The sequence below is a fragment of the Heterocephalus glaber genome, unplaced genomic scaffold (genome assembly GCF_053883595.1).
Source record: "Heterocephalus glaber isolate CG9 unplaced genomic scaffold, H.glaber_assembly_v1.0 deba00001497, whole genome shotgun sequence".
NCBI lineage: Eukaryota > Metazoa > Chordata > Mammalia > Rodentia > Bathyergidae > Heterocephalus > Heterocephalus glaber.
In genome coordinates this window covers 66,190,598-66,209,733 of record NW_028258320.1, presented here as the reverse complement: position 1 = coordinate 66,209,733, position 19,136 = coordinate 66,190,598, and the positions used below count along the sequence as shown (strand labels likewise).

Genomic DNA, 19,136 nt, shown 5'->3' with positions numbered 1-19,136 from the left:
CCCAGCGAGAGGCACACCTAGATACCATCCCAAGTGTGCTCAGGCCCCAGCCAGAAATCTGTCCAGACAAGTCAGCTCAGGGATCCAGAAGGCCAACATGTTATCAATTTGGCTCTTGTGAACCTGCCACTCTGTCCACACACCTTTGCCTACTAGTGGGGAGCTTTAGATGATCACTGGTGCTTGCCAGGCAACAGTGACTGGAAAGGCCACCTAATTCTCTGGAAGAACATCTGCCTTTTAAAGATCATTGAGCCAAACAACACAGCTTCTCCATCTTTGAAAAAAGAAATGCAGCGTGAACTCATTATTTCTTGCACTTTCTGGTGTAGTTTTCACTTGTTAATTGTCCAACAACTTCCTGAGCAAGGATTCCTTCTCCTTCCTGAGCTTCCACAGCGGGTTCCAGGTCTCAGAATAAAAGCAAACAAAAACATGTTATTATCTGCTAAAACTAGAACAGAATTAACATAAAATATCATGAGGTCGCTTAACTCTCCCTATCCCACTGACCAAACAAAGCCACAAGGGTGACAGGGCCATCACAGAGTGCTGTGGTGAAGAAAAAGCTTGCACAACCAACCAGAGATGCACGAGGCACCGTGTGTTTGAGACCCTGGGGTCACACATGCAATCTCACAGCCACGTGGCCTTCTCCAGCTTCCCAGGTGAAATCCTGAGCCACGCAGCTGGCCAGCCACCTCCCTGTGGAGCTAGTGTTCCAGTTGAGGCCCTGAGTAAGATCTAGGAAGCCCCAGTCCCCTAACCACAAGAGCCACCCTCCAGGCCTGGGTCTCAGCACCGCCTGATGCAGCGACCACCGGCCACAGCAGCTGGCAGCAGACAGCAGCCGGCAGCAGACAGCAGCCAGGGGAGGCCATGGTGAGAACCTTACTGTCTGGCCCCCACCCTCCCACTGACGCCTCAGCAATCAAGCCTGCCAATGAGCAAACAATGATGGTGGAACACCTGGTTTTGCTACAGCTTTACATACCTGCCACACTCTGGACACCCAGAATCATGTTTTGGGTGGAGAAATGGAAAACGTATCTATTCATCACAGCATGACAGGTGGGAATCAGGACATGGTCCCTAACATTTGGAAGAGCTAAACGCAGGCCCAGGTTTTCAGAAATAAAATGCCATTATATACAAAGACTGAAGGGTGCTAGGGGGCCTCATTAGAAAAGACTTCACAAAGCTTCATCTCTGATCATTGGTGACTGAAGTATAATGCTCCCATTTATTCCATCAGCAAGAGTTGTCACTGCCTTGTTACAAGAAGAATGAGCCTCCACCCTTTGGAAATTTAATGTGAATTTATCTTTTGCACATACTGTTTGCTAATTTCCACACATTAATTGTCCAGTAAGTAACTTCCTGAATAAAGGACCTTTCCCTCCTGAGCATCAGAGCCAGGGCCGGCCGGGTCTCTGAATATTGCATGTGCAAAATCAAAGTTTCTGGTCTATTACCTGACAAGCCTAGGAAAAAATTAACATAAATGAAGTAAATCTATAATGAAAAAGAAATACAGCCATCACTGGTAGAGAAAAGTCTTGAAGTAATAATGTATGTTTTCTGGCTAACAAGTGGTATTCATGGCTAATTCCCTTGGCATATATAACATGCATATTATTTATATATAATTCACACATTTACACCATAAAGATTATATGTATACATATTCACTGCATACAGAAGTAAAAAGTTAGCATTCTATTCTTTTTTTTAAACTGTATATCCTTTTATTGGTACATTTTAGGTGTACAATATAATGACATTCATCATTGGAAATTTGCACCTTTACATAATCTCTCTTGGTTCTTATTTTTTCCCCATTCCCCTGCCCTCCCTTCAACCCCTCCATCCCTCCCCATTTACAAAGACTTTGTTTCCATTTTTTCATTTTCTCATATTAATTCCATTCCCTTCTTTCCTTTCCCCTACCCCTTCCTCTTTGCCCCTTTTCTTCCTATTTTACATTATCTATTATACCTTTTAGTCCTTATTTACACTTTCAGTTTCTCATACTAGAGAAACTAGTCGGTATTTACACATGTGCGTGCTATTTATTTCACTTAAGAGTATCGCTTCAATGTGCATCCATTTAGCAATAAATGTCTCTAATTTCTCATTTTTATGGCTGAGTAGTACTCCATTTTATTAAAAAAAACACATTTTCTTTATCCAGTCTCTAGTTGATGGGCATTTGGGCTGTTTCCAAGTTTTAGCCATTATAAACTGTGCCGCTATAAACATGGGTGCACAAATATCTCTGTGGTATGATTCTTTTAATTCTTTGGAGAAGATACCCAGCCAGGGGAATAGCAGGGTCAAATGGGACTTCCAGTCCTAGTTCTTTGAGGTATCTCCATACTGATTTCCACAGTGGTTGCACCAGTCCACACTCCCACCAGCAGTGGAGCAGGATTCCTTTCTCCCCACAGCCCCACCAGCATTTGTTATTGGTTGATTTCTTGATAGCAGCCATTCTTTCTGGGGTGAGGTGGAATCTCAGCAGCATTGTTTTCATTTGCATCTCTCAAATGACCAGTGATGTTGAACCTTTTTTCATATGTTTATTTGCCATTTCTACTTCTTTGTGTGAGAAATGTCTGTTCATTTCAGATGCTCATTTTTGGATTGGGTCTTTAAATTTGGGAGGTCTGATTTTTTTTTCCAGTTCTTTATAGATTCAGGATAGCAGACCTTTGTCTGAGGGACCATTGGTGAAAATATTTTCCCACATTGTGGGTTGTCTCTTCACACTAGCATTCTATTCTTAAATATCCTGGGTTGGGTCTTAATAGCTCATTTTTTCTGACTTATTTACAAAATACCTTTGCTCAGTGAGATTTTAATTTCTTTTTTTCATTTTCTCATAGTAAATGAAAAAATGGAAACAAAGTCTTTGTAAAGATGGAGGGGTTGGAGGGAGGGCAGGGGAATGGGGAAAAAAATAAGAACCAAGAGAGATTATGTAAAGGTGCAAATTCCCAATGATGAATGTCATTGTATTGTATACCTAAAATGTACCAATAAAATTAATTTTTTTAAAAAAGATTTTAATTTCTGTTATTTAACATTCCATTTTACACCATTGGCTCCCTAGCCCCGTTTGGAATTAGGAAACGAATATGTGAGTGCTTCGCTCTATTGACCTCTGCCACCAGAGTGGCAGTCTCGGTTTCGAAGAGCCTTTTGTGGAAAGTGAGTCACATCCCACACAGACCTCCTTCCGCCCATTTTCTAACTGTATGTGTCGCTATTTTCCAGTGGCAGAATAAGGCTTAAAGGAAGTACTGTTTGAAAAGTATTTAATGATATTCCCTGAAGTTACTTGACCAAATATGACTGAATCTTTATAACACAGAGAGAAAACAAAATTATTTACTCATTCAGTATTTATTAGTTTGGAAACGGGCACACAGTACCTAGCACACAATGAGCTGATGTTTGCTTTCTCCTGCCACCTGCCTTGTGCTCTTCTGCGAGACTTGAAGAAGAGACTTAATGGTCCCGAGCTGGTGTTGACTCTTTGTAGCACAATTCTTTACATTTTAAGGAGCAATTAATTCTGATAATTGATGTTGGTACAACATGGACCTTAAATGATTTATGAAAGAGTTTTCTGCCTTCAGACACATTCTGAAAGCTTCTGGATCCACTGTGGCCATGCCCTGAGAATGCCAGGAACAAAGGGGCCAGAAGGTGGGCTCTGATGGGGCATGGATAGCTCCACTCACACTATACCCAGGTCACCCTGGCCTCCGTGATAATCCAGACATGTCAGTGCAGGCAGAAGGAGTGAGCCCACAGGGCCCAAAGAGGGGCTTCGGCCTGGGCGTCTACAGTTAGCCATGCTGTAACTGCCCATGGCATGGGAGTGTCCACTTGTCCCAAATACGGTCCTACTGGCCCTCACTCCACCCTCTGGGTTTTTGAGTGCCTCAGGATTCTGCTTTCAAAAGGAAAAGAGCAGGAGTAGAGGTAGACTCTGAGCTGCTACACTGCTTACGAAGGAAGACTTTCCATAGCTAAGTGAACATTATAGACGATTATGAACGGGGCATGGGGCAGGGAAAGGGAGGACAATAAGAAAAAAGAGGCACTGAAGGAACTAGACAATACTGAGCACCTACTATGTGCTCTGGACTGGCCCTCTATATACCTGGTGTTTCTGAAGCCCTTCGGAGGATTGAAAGAAGAGTATAACTCTCCCTGTTAGCAGAAGAGGAAACAGGCTTAGTGAGGTTAAGTCACTTGTTGATACATTGCTAGGAAAGAGCAGTGCTGGCCTTTTCACCTAGCTCTGCCCGGAGCAGTGCCTGCCTGAAGGGCTGTCCCCCAAGGAGACTCCAGACACACCCACTCCCACTCTGGTCCACGCTGGATCCCCCTTCTGTCTCCCCAGCTCCACTGGGGGCTCCAGGACTAGGGTCAAGGGGACTATTGAAGAGCTCCAAGGAGGGTGTCCATGTCCCTCCCTTGGTTCTTTGCACCACTCCAAAGCAACTTCGTATTGGTACAAGGTAAGGAAAAGTAGTGTGAGACTGCTGAGCCTGAGCCTGCACAAGTGCAGAGCAAGCCCTCTGGACTCGCCTTTCTGACCAGCCTGCTGCTCTCAGCCTGCCTTGCTCTCTGGAAAATGTAGAGCCTCCTTCAATTTACAAAATTATTTATTAACACTTTCCATGTGGAATGGCCCCTGTGCATAGTAATTGTCTCTCCTCAACTTTGGGCTGCATCTGATGGGCCCTGCACAGTACCTAACCCATAATAATCTCTCCAAAAACATTGGGGAGATAAATGAACTGATCTATGCCTTCCTCGGCTGTCAGCAGAAAAGGTCTGAATCACTCAGTGGGAACTTCTAGCCTCCTGTCCCTGAAGAACCAAAGGTCCTTGCCTCTCTCCCATAGCTCCCAGAGCTTTCTGGGGTCACCTGAGCCAAGCAGGGCCCGTTCTGTCCCTAGGACACCAGGGAGCTGCCAGTCCATGCCAGTTTTAATGCTGAAAAGGGGATCTATGTGCAGGCTCCCAAGAGGGTTGTCAAATGTCCACAAGAAAACAGAATGGCTATTTCTTGGAGCATGATTACAAGGATTTTTCCACTTTTTAGGAAAGGTCTGGATGTGGGAACTCAGAGAAGCCTCAAAGGCCGGGGACTGAGCTGGACGGTCCATAATTTATCACCTATCTGACTAGGAACTGTCCTGGGCAGATTGAAGTCATTACCCAGGCGGGGGAGGTGGGCGGGGCCTCCGAGGTACCTGGTACTGGGAGGCCAAAAGGAGCAGGCATCCGCGCGGACCCGTCCTAAATCTCCAAAATAAAATTACCAGGGCAGGAAAAGTCAGCACGGTCAGTACCATCCCTCCCTCCCACATCCTCACAGCAACATGTGCCCTTTAAAAAAAAAATGGCACTGATAAAAATTACATTCATTTACTGCAGTGTCTTTCCCATAGTCACACAAGAAAGGCCTTTATCATGCCTGAATTAGATCTGCGATTTTTTTGAATGACATGTATAATAATTAGACTGTAAAGATGTACAGTTAATCCATTTAAAGGTGTAAAGAAGTTCATTTAATGAACATTATAGTCACATTAGACTTGGAAACATCCAACTCTTTTGTTGAATAAAAAGAAGTTCAATGAGATTAACTTCTCTTAGTTGGTTTTAAAGAATAATCAAACATGTCTTCTCCTGATAGTGTACTGTGCCTTCTCACATGGGTTCTGCATACAAATGTCTTCCAGCCCAGAAGGGTAAGAATAAGGCCGCTGGACCTCACATTGCCGTTAAATAATTACAAATTAAAAAGGATCACTCCTACTTTCTATACTCACTATAAAGTGATAAGAACCTGAACTCCGTGAACTTGTAATTATATAACAGAAATGTTAATCTTCTGGTTGGGTATTCTCTCCTGCTGCATTAAATGTATTCTTGCGATTATCAAGTTTACCATTTGACATGTAGATATTTCTACTGGAAGACCTATTGCTGGATCCTATCAGATTTGGGCCACAAAGAGGGTGACGGTTCTGTTTTCAAGCCCATGTTATTTGCTGTCCCTGGGTGAGGCTCCCTTCGCTCATGCAAGCATCCAGCTCGGATGCTCCCTGCTCCGCCTTAGAGTGGTCGGAAGCCAGAAGTCCGAGCTAGCTCGTGATGCTATTTAAAAGAACCTTACTGCAATGCAAAAATGACGGAGTTTGATATAGTACCACAGTAGATGAAGAAGAAGATGCTAAATCCAAGTTGTTAGACTGGATTTACCTTTTGCTGAGAATTCTCACCCTGTCATGGAGTTTATCGAGTCAAAACCAAGGTGGGAGTGGTCAGATTCAGGGCTCTCATTTAGCCTCTTTTCCCTCAGTTATCTAACTTACACTCTTATTTTAGCTCAAGAATGTGTGTTTTACCATATGTGTGTGTGTGTGTGTGTGTGTGTTCACTCTCTTGTCTGTAGCTATGAAGAATTTAAAAATAAGCTACTGAGATGTATAATATATACATATTATACATTAATATAACATTATATACTTTATACATTAATATAACATATACTGCATATGCTCTTAAAAGGACAAGAGTAAGATTTCTTTTTACCAAACCAAACAAAAATATAGTAACAAAAACACAAGAGAAAGAAAGCTTCAATAGTAAGGAAGAACAGGACTCAGAAAGAGCTGGTTTAGATGTGAAATAAGCCAGTTAGCCTGGCCAGAGAGTGGTAGGCCAGCATCCCCTCTCCTAGCTTGGTACCTAATGCCTCCAGCTAGCTGGTGGCAGTGATGGATAACGATAGAGACTGTCTAAGCCATACTGCTAACCAGCACCATGTCAGATCTTTTTGCAGTTTAGGAAACAAGTCTGATAAGAGCAAAAGGAAGCATACTTCTGGCTAATGCAGTGTGATTTGTCATGTATAGCATAGTTGGGCGTTATGCTCATGGTATACCTTAAACCAGCCAGTATATTTGTAGTATGGCAAAGAAAAACACCAATTCAAAGAAAATTTGTTCATAAATAAATAACTAAATCTGTCTTCCTGAAGGAAGAGATGGCCATGGCAGGGTCTACTCCTGGCTAAATGAGCCTAACTCTGCAACTGAGCCTGAAAACCCAGCATGCAGCTACAGGCTCATGGTTCACTTCTGCATTGCTCTGACCCACCTATAATCCCCAGAGAGAACATCCATGAGGGGCACCACTGGGAGAGCTTGCTCCAAAGGCTCACAAATAGATCACTGCCTTTGAAGCTCCTTGACCTTCAGAAAGGACCAAGAGAATGATGCTCAGACCTTCCCACGACCTTGGACAGGAGGTGGAAGAACCTTACGTTTTGTTATTTATTGCTATCACTTTTCTTTTTACTGAGATGGAGGTTATTTTCATTGTGTGTTTATGGCATGGGAGCCATGTACTATGTAAGACAAAAGGGAAAAATGTTCAGTACTCATGTGACCTAGAAGGGCAAAAGCAGAAGAAACCTTGGGTGCAGTTCTGGAACAGACTGAGTGCAAAAACCACATGTTCTGTTTGACACCTCTCTGAGGATTTTGTGTAGAAACTGAGTAAGTGTCTGTGTAGCCCTGGGATGCTCATCATGAGCAAAGGATGGATGCTGAGACCATCAAAGTGTGAAGCTATTCAAGTATTTGAGAACTGGTTTTGTTTTGTTTTGTTTTGTTTTGTTTTGTTTTGTTTTTGGTACTGGGGATCGAACTCGGAACCTTGCACTTGCAAAGCAGGAGGCGGAACCACTGAGCTAAATCCCTGGCCCGAGAACTGTTTTTAATCAACCTGAAATTTAAAATTACACCTCCATAAAGAATATCTACAAGATCCTTTAAAAAATACACAGTAGAATCTATTCATATGCATAAAATGAGCCAGAATGGCTTTATCTCAACTCCTAAGCAACAAGTTCTCTTCCCCTTTCACTGAAAGGATCATTTAAATGTGAATACATTTTTTGGTTAGGTTATTAGATTTCGTTCAGATTGCACAAATAATTATCATTCTTGATTCAGATGAGAAAGTCTAGATGTTCCTCGATGGGATGGAAATCTTACAAAAATTAAGCAAACGCAAAGGAGAATAAAAATCGTCTGTCAATACGCTCCCCCAAACTTGCCCAAAGATAATTATCATTGCCTATAAATAGATGTTTGAGGTTTGCTTGAATACGTTTTTGTAAAAAAAGAGAAAAGTTATTATCTTGAAAAGAACTAAGTAGTGCCTAGAAATCACTATCATGGTCTGGAGTGAACTAATCACTTTATCCTCATCCGTGAGCACATTTATCCACCTCCTAATTCTTCACCTAATTAGAGGGAAATGCAGCGTTGTCCTAGTCAGGGAGGTAGGGATTAGGGTTAAGAAAACACTTGTATTTGGAACCCCCTACCTCCCCTGGTCAGTGTGAAAGATTCTCAAAGAATCTCCCAGCCTAGCTAATCCATGACCCTCAGCAGGGAGGAAGTGTTAACAATTTAGTTTAAAACTCACACTCTCAGACAAAATGCATCAAAAACGGCTTTTCTCCTTTGATTTGTAGGTATTAGTTGTTTTTCCAGGCCCCATTAAGGACTCTTCATCCTGTACAGCAAGGGGCATTAAGCTTTCGCAAGTTAAAGTTGTTCCCAGCCCTGTGTTATTCAAAGGCAATTTACACTAATTATTCGAGTCCACCGCGTTACCCATATTAGCAGAATGAACCATCTCAGCAGGTAAAAGTACTTTTGAAATGTTAATTTATTACTAAGGTAGAAAAATGTCCTTGAGTTAAAATAGAGTTTAAAAATTAGCAATTTTAAAGGATGAGACCCAGACATACAGTGCCTCTCTTATTTGCATCAACTCCTTCATAGTAATTTGAAAAGGGCAGTGGACGCCTGTTCTCCAGCACTGGGCTTCACACAAAGGCCTCACCTAGTAGAGTGCGTTTTTCTCTCCAGTTTGCAAAGGGAAACCCAATGACTAGCCAGCCCACCTGCATTCAGAAGCAGAGCCGTGGTTTTGTGCCTCGAAAACTCTGCTCTCGGGTGCTGGGTGCTATTTCTCAGACACGGACATTTCCAAAAGCCTCTTTTATGAGCCATTGTTTGCTACCAAATGGGCTGTCTGGGCTGAAGCAGCAGCGGGGTGCCACCAACAACGTGCCCAGGAGCATCTGGGGCCCATCCGCTGAGGTCTGCACACCGGGCCGCCCGGGCTTGCTTCCCGAGGAACCCCTGGCACAGTTCCCACGATAAAACCAGAGGCTCTGGTTTCTAGAGTGGGCCCGGGAACAGGGAAACGAGAGGGGAAGGAGCAGCTGAAATTAGACTGCCACCTTGGGAAAGATCCCACTGCCCAGAAGAGAGACAAGGGAGGTCCTCACCGTTACAGGAAGTGCCAACAGCGACCCCTCCTGGCAACCTGAGCGGGTTTCAGGATACAAACCCCGCAGCTAGCTGTCAGCAAAGACTACTTTCACTTTATTCTTTCATTTCTCCGTTCTACAGGCACACAAATGTATAAGGACCAAGCTCTGTCCTTTAGCTGCTCAGAAGATAAAGGTGATGTGGTGGGGCAAAGAGACAGACCCACGCTGCCCAATAAGTGAAGGAAACGGTATACAGAAATAAAATAAAAATTCACTGAGCACAGGAAGAGAACCCAAGGTCGAAAAGTAGCAGGTGCAAAGGGCCGGAGGCACACACAACAGCATAGCATATTCTGAACCCTGAAAGTTTTGTGGGATATCCAGACTGTCTAGAACTGTGGGAAAATAAAAGAGAAGAAACTAGAGACGAACACTGGGGAGATAGGCAAGGACTCTATTCAGGTGTTCTGGAAAACGCTGTGCATCTTCCATAGACTGAGGCCTCCGACCCTTTTTGATCACATGTCCCCACCGCTGGTTCGGTCGTCCCTGGTGTATGTAGTTATGATGGGATTTATCATTGTGATTGATGACTACCATCAATGCTTATCTTATTTCTTACCTTCTTGATAAAAGCATATTAATAAAAGTGCTAGTATTTTCTTTCCTCGCCCCAGTGGATTGTTGGCAGTGTTATATTGCCCAAAGCCGATGGACCCATGGAAGCCCAAGGTCATCCTGGAGAGTGCATCTGTCCATCACAGTAAGGTGTATGTGCTTCCACTTCCTCATTCAAGCAGGCACTCTGTCCCTTTCCAAGCCTTCTGACCTCATTAGGTCAGAGGCAGGTGAAGTGCAATTCCAGTAGAAGCTGAAGCAGTCCCCACTGAGCACTCAGCAGGTGTGTCTGCCACCTCGCACAAGACCTCTGCCACAGGGGATACAGGGTTCTGCACCCCATAACACCTGTTCCCTCCTGTCTTGGAAGGGGTACACTCCTGGCCCATGAGCCAACACACCCAAGAGTACACAGGATAGATTCTGTAGACTAGAACATAGCCAGAAATACAGCAAGATCACCCCCAGGTCAAGTTAAAGTGGAGAGTAATTAATATACAATAATAACAAGAGCTCTAACATAAACAAAAAATACGTAAGTCACAATTAAGCCAGAAGCTATTTGCACTTTTGAATTGTCTACTGCATGCAGTTTTCCATACATTCTTTATTACTCCTCCCAATACACACACACGCACACGTGCACACATGCACACACACACGTACACACACACACACCTGAACAATTCCAAAGGGATCAAAAACCCATGCCAGATGCTCACACTATACCTAATAGATCAACTACTACTAGAAATCATGAATGAAAGGGACCCCTCTCTTTGCAAAACTTTGTCCTAGACTAAAATGTGTATGGAAGTCTTTGGAAATGTTCAATCCTTTTGCATCTAGAAATAACTAATAGAGTCAGGATGCTTCATGCTACCACAATCCATCCATCCAACAAATATTCATTGTTATTGATTGAATATGTCCCATGTGTGGCTTCCACACACAGTGTTTATAGTTACAATGGGAAGGGACACATTTTCACCTAGTATTAAAATATTACTTGTCAAACAGTAGCAGATGGATATCTAAAATGATTGCTCAAGCTAACTCTACTCCAGATAGAGACCTGATTCCTGATCAGTGCTGTTCATACCACTTTTCCAAAATATCTTTTTGAATCAAACTGAACTATCATGTCCATTTCTATATGGAGAATACAGTAAAAATGTTACTTATTTGGAAACGACAATAACTCAGATGCTCTCTGAACTAGTCCTTCCTTTTTCAGAAATGCTTTTATATTGCAGATAGTATAAATGAATGGTGTATTAATTAGGAGACAGGCTATAAGGAGATATGGAAAGTATAGAACAAATTGCTTCCACTACTCTTATCATACATCCTTCCTGGCAAATAATGGATATGAAATCACAAACCAATTGATTAATCATGTATCCTAAAGACCTTTAAAGTTCCAGCCCAGTGTTAATTACAGAGCATCCATAGAAATAAGAATAGTACATTCCCATAAAACATTTCAATGGTTCAAAGTATTCCCCAGTTAATCTGGCTGCCCCTTCACCACTACCACCATTTAATTTGAATTAATGAGGATAGATTTGCTAATGAAAGCCAAGAACTGTCTTCATTCTGATGCGACAATATAGTCATCAGGAGAAGCTGTGTAAAATAATTTCCATGGTATATGTTGAGAACTTCAGATGCTAAAAGGTGATGGTGCCTGGCTAAGGTTTATGATCAGAAGGTGATGGAATTAAGTTACAACTGAAAAGTTTCTTTTAATTTTAAAAAGCATAAAGAAGCAACACTTTTTCATATGGAATGGAGCATTGAAAATGCACAATGAAATTAAAGCCCTGAAAATCTTTACAAAGTCTCTCATTATTTTTGGACCAATGCAAAAATAAAAACTTTACAGAGTCAAGAATCAAAACACATTACACAAAATATAAAAGATTTGGTGCTAAAGATTGTATAGATAATATGCATATCATATATGATAGGCAACCTTTAAAATGGTGGCTTCCACTGGAAACCACATAGGCTATTTTAGGAAATTGTATAAAATGGGTTTACTGGCTGCTATAAATGTCTCTAAACTTAATTCATAGACCAAGGTAACACAGTTCAATAGAAAAGCACTCGGTTTAGAGACTGGAAGCTCACACCCCAGGCCCAGCTCCACCAGGAGCCACTAAGGCAACAGCTGGCAAATTGCTTAACCTAGTCAGCCCTCCCTGTACCCCACGAGAAAACAAAGGTTTGACTCTCTTTGCCCTCCAGGATCATACCTGCTCTAAAACCGTTCAACTCTGTACAAGAAGCATTTGATGTAATCATCAGAGGAAATTTGTGTGTAAAAGCAAGTTATCCAAAAATAGAGATATGCGGGATTTTTTCTTTTTGGTACCAGGGGTCGAACTCAGGACCTTGAGCTTTCGAAGCAGGCAGCAGAACCACTGAGCTAAATCCCTGGCCCCTATATGTGGGATTTTTAAAAATGTTTGAATTGACCATAGTTTTGTTCAAAGCACTTACATGCACGCATACACATGGGCCTGTACAGTGTACATTTTGTAAGATGTATCAATGGTATCTTTTCCCCAGCTGAGTAAAACGTGGCTCTGCAGGCATGCAGATTGTGCTGCATTTGTTCATTCTGCACAGGGCTGTTGGCTCCAGCCAGCCTTTGATTCTAATTAGTATAAGTCCAGCTGAATCAGAGGGTGAAGAAAGACCAGGAATGAAGAAAGAAAATGAGAGGTTAGTACAAATGCCTATCACACTGTGAATATCTATTCATCTGCATAATATGAATGATCCCAAATATGCAAACAGATGTTTCTCTCATTAAATTGTATATGCAAATACTACTGGTAGGAGTGGTAATGTTGTCTCAGGACTGAGAGATGGTTGAGGTAATTAAAGGCTAATCCAGTTTTCAGTTTACAGGCTACACAACAATAGCGGTTGCAAGGAAACATTGTCACTTAACCTTCAATTCATTACCAATGGCACATGGATTTCCTACTAAAATAACACAAACATCTATATGCTTCTCATTACCTGTCCCTTCTGTGTTCAGCACCAGTGACCGGCACCACAAACTCATCCACTGAGCAAAGTTATGTGTTGTCATCTGCAAGAAAATTTTATTTCCTCAAAAAAGTGTTCAGAAATCATCTAGAGTCATCATCTCCAAAGTCATCATAGAAAAAACATCTGAAATAATTAGAAAAATTCACTCTCAAATATTGCATATGAGATACTAGAGACTACAATATCTTGACCAAGATTATACTGTTTTTCTTACTGGGAGAGTCGGAAATGTAAATGATGTGGAATTTTTTTTTTTTTTTTTTTTTTATGAAAAAGTTTAACTCACCACCTGGATTTTTCCACTCCCCATTTTAAGGAGGGAGAATTGGGAGGAGAGCAGCAATTAAGAAGAGTTCAGAAGTGACAGTTCTGGGAGAAGAAACGCAAGGTCAATACAAACTCTGTGCTTGCAGGAAGAGTTGGAGAATAGCAGCAGGAGAAAAGGTTTTATTGCATCTTTGGAAAAATAAAGGAGGGTTTATTTCTTGATCAATAGTTATAAAGAGCTTACCTTAGGTTTAGAGGGAATCGGGGTTCTGAAAGGGTAATCTCTTCTCTCCCCTTTACTTCTTTAGCCCTTGAATCTACAACAAATGCACAGCCATTCACTCAGTGTAAAGACCTATGCAAAGCCAGCAAGCAGGATACCTGAAGTCTCCATGCTCCTGTAGATGAAAAGCCTGCCTTCCTCTGAGTCCTTGAGATGCCCATCGAAATGAAACTGAACGTTTTGGGGCAATGAGATCCCTAACTTTTAATCCTCATTATATGTTGAGGGTTTTGAAGCTCAACCCAAATTTAGCTTTAGTTCTCATGCCACCAGAAAATCAAAGCTTCTTTCAAGTTTGCAATTCTACATTAAATTTAAGTCAAATCTTGGAAATAAAACTGGAAAGTTTTTGTTGTTTTGTTTTTTGCTTTTTTGTTGTTTTTGTTCTTGCTTTCCCACAGGAAACAGCGCTGACTTCAAAGCCTGAAAAGTTGCCTTGAGATTTCTAAAAACAATGGGCCTCGGTTAACTTTCCTAAAGCATCTCTTTCATAAAATTCGCACACTACTCACTGACCAATGAGAGAAGAAGGTAAACCCTGCATTTCCAAAGGGGAGTGGGAAATGTCTTAAAATCCTGGTGTGGCTTTTTGTTTGTTTGCACAATACCAAACCACTTACTTCTTTTTCATCATTACTTCATTTACTGATTTGTATTTCCTTCTCACATCCTCTCCATCTTTGTTAAACTGTTATTTCAATTCTGACCAAATCGGGCCTGTTGAGTTTGAGAGGAAAGTAATCTGTCCATCCCACTGCTCGCAACAGCAGGGTCCTCACTGAATGCTCTTCGTATTTGTCCAACTGCCTCTTAGCAGGGAAAGAAGCGGGTAAGGGTTTCCAGTGCTGAGCTTAAATTGACAGGGCCAGGAACAGTTACAGCACTGTCTGAGTTATTAGAACATAATACATCCACTTCCCCTGGGTACGTATTAAAAGATCTGATCGCCTGCCCTCTCCTGGCTAATTCTGGGTAACATTTGGAGATCTCCAGCCCTACTCTCAAGAGGCTCTTTGGAAATAACATGGCCCTGTGCTTCTCTATTTGTTAAGTAATTGAGAGGTAATGGTGATTATTACATATTAAAAAGAAGCCAAATTCCCCTAGCACTAAGAAGTCCCGATTAGCAGTGTACTGCTCAGAACAGCACAGAGGTGGTGTTGAGGTAGATTTGGGCGGCTAGCCTTTGGTTAGAAAACTTCAGACAGGGCCAATTTATTTTGCTAAATACAACGTAAACATTCTCCCTCACTCTACAGAGTGGAAACCTTCGATTTGGGTGATGGCTGACCCCCTTCTCCATTGCCCTAAAATACCTGGATTATTTTTAATTGATTTACACACACACACACACACAAACACACACACACACACACACACACCATGCTAAACCTCCTTCTGGCTCATTCTTGTTGACTGTCTTGGGTTGGCTCTGGTCCTGGAATGTAGGAGGGTGAGGAACAGGAGCAGGGAGACTGGCAGTAAAGCTAGAACATGGGACGTGGAAGGCCAAGTGCCATAGGAGACAGGGTGAGCAGTGGTCACTTTGGCCTCAGCAGAGTTAGCTGGCTGTTTCGAGCTTCAACATCTTCAAGACAGGAAAATAATCACAAATACACATGAAGTCCTAAGCCTTCAATACCAAGTAGGCTAACATGACAGTGATAATTGAAATTAATGACATCAGCCTGAAACACTGGTATTCCAGGCCCCTGGGAAGAGGTTCAGCTAAGGGATGTCTGTGGAAGTTTTTAATGTGGCTGCAGCTTTGACTCTGCAGAATAGCAGTGGGTTTCCAAGCACTCAGAGAAAGCAGCTGAGCAGCTCAGCAGATTTTAGGGGCAGCCCAAAATAATCTCTTTTAACCACCTCCTGTGGTGCTTATAATGGCTTTGGAGTCACTGGATTGCAGGAGGGGATTGTCCCTTGAAGCAAAGTCAGAACTTTAAGTGAAGTCAGAACTTTAAGCAGCATCACAGGAGATGGCCTTCAAGCCATCATGGAGCTGGATCCTGGGCAGATCGTAGTAGAAATTCAGTAAGTGTGCATACCCCAAACCAAAACAAGCATGCAACACCATCCACAAAGTGGGTGTTCCCCGGTGTCTCTGTCCCTCACATATGTGCCCCTTGCTGGGCAGTGAACATGCCACTCCATCCCTCCAAGCCTTGATGTCCTCATCTGTAGAATGGCAGTGCCCCATGTCAGAGGATTGACACAGACACTGTGGGACAATGCAGAGGGAATGCTTTGTCCTGTGTCAGGCAGCATTAGGAAGGGGGGTTTGCAGTGCTCCTTGGGAACACTGGTCTCCTCCTGGTGTCCAGCATCAGTAAGGGGGACACTTACTGTCCACATGGACACCACCATTCTTAACCCTAATGGCTTGTTAATTTAATTCATTAGGGACTCTTAGCACTTGAAGGGGTGTTTAAAAACACAAGTAAATGATTAGTCTTTGGGGACCAAAGAATAAACGCAAGCATAATGTATCACTTTTCCTGGCTCAACAAACACCATTTTGATGTGCTAATGGCCTCTAGTGAAGGCAGTGATTTCCAGTGAAATAACGCAAGTCAACAGTCCAAATGCAAAATCTCTAACAGCCACAGTCTGCCCACCCTTTGAGTCAGCCAGGAATAAACATCAATCCAATTGTATTTGCATACAAATAATATAAAAATGAAGTAATTTGTGCAATATGAAATGTGTTATCAAGAAATCTGTCGTGTGAAATGAAGAAGTTAAAAGCATTGATCCAGGAGCCAGAGGCAAGGCTTTGAATTCAACCCCCAACATCCACTGGCTCTGTGACCTCAGAAAATGATGTCAACACTATAAAATGGCACATGTCACAAGCACAACAGACCGTACCTTGATCTCAAGTTTCTCACCTGTGAAATGGCACAATGTAACTTTTCTCTCTCCCACAGGATGGTTTAATGTGGGCAAGTTGTAAAACCCTATTTAAACTTGGAAAGGTTTTGATTTTGATGAGTTAATCTTTCAGGTAAGTGACTATGGAAAATGATCCTGCCTGCACGAATGTCAGGGGATATACGTGACCTCAAAGGAGAAGAGAGAACGGGAGGAACATATGTATGAAGAGAGTTTTCTTTACAAAAGTGGCTTCCATTGTGGCAAAATATGTATAACGTGCGATTTACCATTTTAACCACGTGAAGTATTTGATTCAGCAGCACTCAGTGAACTTGCAATGTTGTGCAACCATCACATCGAGAAATTTTCATCACCCCAAAAGCAAACCCTTTCCTCATGAAGCGAACACTCCCCATCCCCTCTCCCCCTGTCCCTGGAAACCTCCAACTCAGTGGTGGTGAACCTATAGCACCTGTGCCACAGCAGGCATGCAGAGCCCTCTCTGGTGGCATTTGACCCAAGTGTCTGATTTGTTTTTTCTAAACTAAAACCTCTGTATTCAGGTTTAATTACAGTATTGGCACTTTGCAAAAAATAAGTGGGTTTCGGGTTGTAGTTCGGGCACTCGGTCTCCAACAGTTTCGCCATCACTGTGAACCTGTTCTCTGTCTCTATGTTCTCTGTCTCTATGCCGAGTCTGGATTTTTCCTGTTAATGGAATCATGTGTACCCTTTCGTGTCTGAATTTGATCAGTAGCATTTTTCTCAAGTTTCGTCCCGTGGTAGTGTGTGTCAGTATATTTTACACAACTTTAAGCCTAACATTCTTTAAGCTGCATATTCAAACTACATAACTAATAGAAATGATAATCTACTAATTACTGGATATTTTGTGTGTGCTGACATGAGTACTTGATATCCATGATCTCACATGATCTTCATCAGGTAAGAGCAGTTAGTAATTCCATGTTACAGGCGAGGAAACTAAAACTCAGGAAAGTTAGGTCATACAGCAACTAAGTGGCTAGGAATCATCAAATCCTGGCTTGTCAGATTCCAGAGCTCTTGTTTTCCATCATCCTATCTGGAGTTTTCACAGCCCCCAGGAGCTGTAGTGTGGCCAGTTAGCCCAGCAGAGAAGGTTCACAATGGCCCATCAAACAGAAACTGGCTCACCTCACATTCGCCCAAGCTCTGGCCTGGCTGGTACACAAGACCAGGTAGAGCTGAACTGGGGTACAAATACCCCAGGCATGGCCCTTGGGACTGCCATCCACCGGCCTTCTCATTGAATAAGGCAGAGTGGAAAGTAACCATTCCAATGTAAATGCTGTGGTTCTATTTCCATGACCCTCTGAGGTCTAGGTTTGTCTGTGCTTATAATATGCTGGTCCTGGAAAAATCTTCTGTTTTTAGCTAATATAAACACTCAAAACCAGATCTAGGCATGAGACATACCTGTAATCCCAGTGCTCTGGGAGGCTGAGGCCAGAGGGTCACAAGCTTGAGCCCAGCTCAGGCAATTTAGCAACTTAGCAAGACATTATCTTGAAATAAAAAATAACGAAAGGGCTGCAATGCAGCTTAGTGGTAAAATCTTGGGTTCTATCGAGAGAGAGAGAGAGAGAGAGAGAGAGAGAGAGAGAGAGAGAATGAACTAGGCCTAACTGTGATGTGAAGAAATATGCAAAGCCTTGACAGTCATGGGGATCTTAGGGACTGAAAGTGAGGACTCAGCTAGTATTTACCAGGACTCTTGGGTACAGAAGGAGGAGGAATTGATGTTTTGATCAGTGAGAAACTAACCCTAAAAAAGAAAAAAAAAAAAAGCTAAACAAAGGGCCTGGGATTTAGCTCAGTGGTTTCGCCACCTGCCTCACAAGTACAAGGACCTGAGTTCCATCCCTGGTACCAAAAAAAAAGCCAAAAGAAACTAATCCTAAATGTTCAGCATTAAACGGAAATCTGCAAACACCTTCCTTTTCCTATAATGGTGCTGGATTCATAGGAGAGATATCCCCTCATCTTTGACCACTGTTTTGTTATTCTTTAATCCATCCAGTTGGAATGAATACAAATGATATTGACATAAATATCGTATTGAGTTCAACAAAGATAGACTCAAAGTAAAAAGAAATCATGACTTGAATCCTGACTCTACTCCTCCTCCTACTACTACTGTAAACAAAGAGCAACTTTGGGTGAATCATTTACCTTCTTACAGATTTCCCACCTCCAACATGGGCTTGAGGAAGGAGTTACGTGACTGCACTAGTTCTGCCTTCCATGATTGCGGTAGCCAAGCTTCTAATGAAAATATTTCATTTGTGTGTTTTCTTGTTCTTATTTCTTTGCTCGCTGGGGACGCAGCATGAAAGGCTGGAGTGGACACCTGCCCCCAAGTTGTTTTCTCTGTACAGTCAGCACACAGACTTCCCAGCTGCCCTGGAGACCAAATGTGCTCATCCATGAAGGAGTAATCGAGATTCTCCCCAGCCGGCACCACTGCCAAGCCTGGGTACCATGACTTAGCCCAGGGACCTGACAGAGTCAGAGCTCAGGCAGTTCAGCTCCTCTTCCTTCCTCTTGAAGATTCAAAAAGGAAAAGCGCATCTTGATTGTATTGTATGC

General features: G+C 42.5%; 1 long non-coding RNA gene across 2 annotated transcripts in view; it reads right to left on the bottom strand.

Annotated features, from left to right (window-relative positions):
- The window catches only part of LOC101723881 (uncharacterized), a 72,863-nt gene extending 58,686 nt beyond the window's left edge, over positions 1–14,177 (bottom strand). Inside the window, exons 1-3 of one of the 2 annotated variants that reach the window (XR_204935.3) lie at positions 13,587–14,177; positions 13,043–13,115; positions 11,223–12,690 (exon numbers count right to left, since the gene is read on the bottom strand). This is a non-coding gene — a long non-coding RNA (uncharacterized LOC101723881). Of the gene's footprint in view, positions 1–11,222; positions 12,691–13,042; positions 13,116–13,586 lie in introns of those variants that run through there. The other variant, XR_001183039.3, reaches the window with a different exon arrangement.
- Between the last annotated feature and the right edge of the window lie 4,959 nt (positions 14,178–19,136).